The 4929-nt window shown below is 42.1% G+C and overlaps 1 long non-coding RNA gene across 1 annotated transcript in view; it reads left to right on the forward strand.

The window, feature by feature from the left end:
* LOC114632515 overlaps positions 1-4239 on the forward strand; it is a 9384-nt gene extending 5145 nt beyond the window's left edge. The window contains exons 2-3 of the long non-coding RNA XR_003713103.1: positions 1789-1966; positions 3850-4239. This is a non-coding gene — a long non-coding RNA (uncharacterized LOC114632515). The remainder of the gene's footprint in view (positions 1-1788; positions 1967-3849) is intronic.
* Positions 4240-4929: the final 690 nt, after the last annotated feature.

Below are 4929 nucleotides of genomic sequence, written 5' to 3' on the forward strand. Positions count from 1 at the left end.
GAGAGAGAGAGAGAGAGAGAGAGAGAGAGAGAGAGAGAGAGAGAGAGGAGAGGATGTGAATGAACTCAGTTCCAGGGCATTCTTCCTGCTAGGCTCTACTATATTCTACTGTGTCCTCAGTAGCACCACAGGCCTGCAGCACACGGCCCTTTGCAGGGCATCTGAGATCCAAAGCACAGCCTTACTTCACTTTTACACTGAAATGGCTTAGCAGTTAGAAACACACGCTGCTCTTCCAGAGGACCTGACTTTGGTTCTCAACCACACTAGGATGCTCCCAACTGCCTGCAACTCTAGCTCCAAGGGTTCTCATACCTTCTTTTTGGCCTCTGTGGGCAATGTACTTATGTGCACATAACCCTACAAGATCACACATAATTAAAATGAAGTAAATAGGCAGTTGTGGTGCAGACTTTTAATCTTAGAACTTGGGAGATAGAGGCAAACAGATCTCTGAGTTCAAAGTTAGCCTGGTTTACAGAGCAAGTTCTAGGATAGCCAGGCATACACAGAGAAACTCTGTCTGGAAAAACAAACAAACAAATAAAATCTTTATAAAAAGTGATAAGGATAACACGTATCATAGAAAATTAGTTTTAAATGTTACAGATGTAAGGAACCTACAAGTTTAAGGTAGTACTCTCTTTTTTGTAACTATTACATACATTAAGCAATTCATGATCACTTTATATTTTGTTCTTTGATTGAATTATCATTTTACCATTTTAAAAATCTAGTAGATATAATGAAAGCTCCTTTCACTAGTGAATTCAGGTGAAAGAGAATTTAATGCCTGCATTATGTGTTTTTAGTTAAAGAGCAATATTAAAATGTATTTTTTTTTACCAAAAATTGTCAAAGATTATATGAATATACCATTTTGGGTAGGAAGTTAATCACTGTTTTTTGAGTTTTAAGAATACTTAATTTACACAAACTCTTTTTTTTTCTGTCTGAATCAACTCCAAGAAATTTTGGGAATATCACAGATAGATAAAAGAAAATCGAAGCATAAGTTATATAAACATAGGTTTGTACAATTATGTAGACAGATTGAAATAAAAATCCATAGCCTACATTTAAAGATTTATCCATAAGTCATGTACAATAAAAAACTCAGCCGGGCAGTGGTGGCGCACACCTTTAATCCCAGGCAGATTTCTGAGTTCGAGGCCAGCCTGCTCTACGAAGTGAGTTCCAGGACAGCCAGGGCTATACAGAGAAACCCTGTCTCAAAAAACAAAAAACCAACCAAACAAACAAACAAAACAAAACAAACAAAAAGCCAAAAAAAAAAAAACCCTCACTGATTCCTATAAAGTAGATGGATTCAAATTGTGGTTTTGGCAGATGAAACTGGGTCACTTCCTCAGTGATGCCTGAAATGTTTTATCGATATTTGTCAAAAGGAATTTTATAATTTTTCACTTATTCAGTTGTTTCCAAAAAACTTTACTTTCATGTATCTGAGTGTTTTGCCTGCATGTGTTTGTGTATCACACATATTCAATTCCAAGAGAGGCCAGTAGAGAGCATTGAGTCCCCTGGGAACGGGAACTACCAGGTGAGCACTGGGAATAGAACAGGGGTCCTGTAGTCCTTTATTACGTTTACTTATAGATGGCTTTTTTTTTCTTTAAATGTATCTTATTACAGATACCAACAGAATGTTCATTTTAAGATGAGGGTATTTTGAAAAAGAAAATGCTTTTAGATTTAGAAGGACAAATTTCTTAAGGCTCCCCTGCTTTCGGGCCATTCTAAACCAATAAACCTTTCTGTTGCCAGCCGGGGATCCAAGACATGGCCTCCTAAAGCCTACAGTGGAAGTTTCCCCTTTCCTGAGAACCAGAGTTGCTGCCACGGAGAAACCAATAACTCCTGACTGCATGTGGTGGCACACACATGTAATTCCAGAGGTGGAAGGCAGGACGAGCAGGAGTTCACAGTCTTCCTCTGTTCTACAGTGAGTTTGAGACCATCCTAGGCTATATCAGACCCTGTCTCAAAACAAACAAAATGAGTAAGTGGTTAGAATTGGAAAAATTATTCTAATTGAGGTAGTCAAGGCCCCAAAGGACAAATGCCTCATGTTCTCTCTTCATGTGAGATTTGCTTCAACTCTTTAGGATGCAGTGTCTAATGTGGAGTACCTGTGCAAGCCAGGGAAGGAGGAAGTGAGTAGGGGGAGGGACTGCCTTGGGGAGGTGAGGTAGTAAAACATAGATAAAAAGAAAGATAGGAATACCATGGGATGAAAGAAAAGTTTAGGTGGGCCTGGGGAGGCAGTAGGCCCCTGAGGGAAGCTGAGATTTGTTTGTTTGTTTGTTTTCAAGACAGGGTTTCATGACCTGGAACTCATACTGTAGACCAGGTTGGTTTAGAACTCAGAGATCTCCCTGGCTTGTCTCTAGAGTGCTGCGATTAAAGGCGACTGCCACCCCCACCCATAGGAAGCTGAGTTGTAATGGATAATTAAACTGATATAGCAGCAAACTGCCTTCCATACCTGGACCAGCACACAGAAGCAGTTCCCAGGCTTAATCACAGAACCTTCCCTTATAAGGAATAGTGGCAAACAGAGATTATGGCAGGTCAGGATGCAGATGAAGGCCTTGCCTTAAGCAAGTCAGTTACTCCATCTCCTTAAGGCTCAGGGAACACTTTAGCAGAGAGGGTGGGAAGTATTTAAAGTCTAGAAGATATGATAAAGAACTAGGAAGTGTGATTCTTTAGACTCAGTACAAATACTGTAGCCATTGACTCATGTCATCTGTGGTTACCTGCATGGGCCCACAGGTCCAGCCCTATCCACAGTCAAGGAAAGGGGGGGGGCTCTGAAATACTGCTATTCAGAGATTCTGAGAGGGCAGGAACCATTGTCTCTAGTTCTGAACCCTCTGCCAAGCCCACCAGGCTCCAGTGGACAGCTCTAACCCACAGTCACACAGACGTCTCTGGTTCATATGGATGGGTCACGAAACAAAATTAAAAGATGTGAACTTGAGAGAAAGAGATTCTGGGGACGGGAGAGAGTGGACATCGGTGGAAGGCAGGGGAGAGAGACGAGTGATCAGTATGTAAAGTATACATATGTGAAATTGTTAAAAAATAATTTAAGTTTAATGAATCAATTAGGAATAAAGTAAAATAGGAAGCAAAGGCCTCTACGATCATAAGAAGTAAGAAAACTCTAGTCTCCCTCAGGAGTTTCAGATCCAGTGATCTGAGCAACTGGGTACAGGGATGGGACTGTTTCCAGCACAAACAAAGTCACACAAGCAGAGATAACAGAGCCCCAACTCCCCCATGGGCAGAGCACCTTATTAAGGCAAACTCCAGTGGCAGCTGACACGGTTAGACAAAGGAAATACTACCTGAGCACTCTGTGTCTTGGGTGCCTTGCCTGCCCCCTCACCACCTGATCTGTGACAGCTCAAGCCCGCTCAGCCAGCAGAAACTAGACTGGTTCCAAGAGATTGTGGTGGTTACAGAGCCAAACTGTCACAGCAAAAGATTAAAGGAAAATCTCATCCAGAGTCTGTGTGTGTGTTTTAATTGTTATCCCATAGCAAAGAATCTAAATACATGTGCCATGATCCTATCCATGAAATCCCCAGTTTGTGAGACTGGCTTCATCAGGCTTTGGAGTATGTTTGCACTTTAACTCATGAGTATTCTGATGATGATGATGATTGTTTATTTATTTATTTTTTTAAAATAAGGACAGAGGAAACAGGAGCAAAGGAAAACAAGGGCTTTCTGGGAGGCTAAGGACCAGTGCTCAGAATGCTTACCACCACATCCAGGCGTCGGGAATAATCAAGTCTTACAAATGTTTTTCTCCAGATGGAATTTGGAAGGGAAAAGACATAGCAGACATATCCACCTGGACTCTCCAGACAGAAATCCAGGATGCTGACTTCAGTAAGAATGTGCCTTAAAGACCCAGACTTCATCTTTAGCCTCTGCAGCAAGTAAGGTGTCCCTGCTGGCCCCTAGCAGGCCCCCTCTTCCTTCCTACACGTTCCAACCTGAAGTCTGGAAACCAAACTAACAAAAGATAGACTGATAAGAGAATAACAGTTGAATTATGGACTTACATACTTATCAGAGTTTCCCAAGAAATGAGAAGAAAGGAGGCACCAAGGATGAAGGCTTCTGCAGCATCTTAAGCTAAACAAATGGGAAGGGGCTCAAGGCCTCCGGGTGAAGGGGGCCAGTACTGGGGAGGAGGTGGAAGAGGGCTTGTAGCTGGTAGGGTTGTCTTGTTATGCATATGTGGCTTCCAAAGGGAATTGCCAACTGAGCCGCTCTCTTCCTTTACAGATGTAACGTCCTGAATGTGCATCTCTTTACAAATTTAGACAGTTAGGAAATTCCTCCCAACTAGCTTTTACTGTTGTTAATTAACATCAATTCAAAATGATCATCCTGTCTATTATCATGTACCAGCTAGAATAAATTACTAAGAGGAAGAGAGATTTACTTCAGTGCCTGATTTCAGGTTTCAGTCCTTGGCACATGGGCTCCATTGTTTCTGAGTTGTGGTAAGGCTGAGCATCCTGGAAAAGAGGCAGGAAGAAGGCTTACTGATTAACAGCAGAATGTTCTTTCAGATGACCTGAACTTGATTCCCAGAACTATAATGGGCAGCTTACAACAACCTGTTGACTCCAGTTCCAGGGGGATCCAATGCCTCTGGCTTTCCAGGGCACCTGTACTCAAGTTGACATCCTCCTTATCCGATAACACACACACACACAGAGGTAAAAAGTAAACTTATATCTTCCTAAAAAGGAAAAAGGGGAGAGGAGGATGAAGGAGGAGGAAGAGGAGGAGGAGGAGGAGGAGGAGGAGGAGGAGGAGGAGGAGGAGAAGGAGAAGAAGAAGAAGAAGAAGAAGAAGAAGAAGAAGAAGAAGAAGAAG

This window comes from Grammomys surdaster, unplaced genomic scaffold (assembly GCF_004785775.1).
Source record: "Grammomys surdaster isolate TR1022 unplaced genomic scaffold, NIH_TR_1.0 373, whole genome shotgun sequence".
Classification (NCBI taxonomy): Eukaryota; Metazoa; Chordata; class Mammalia; order Rodentia; family Muridae; genus Grammomys; species Grammomys surdaster.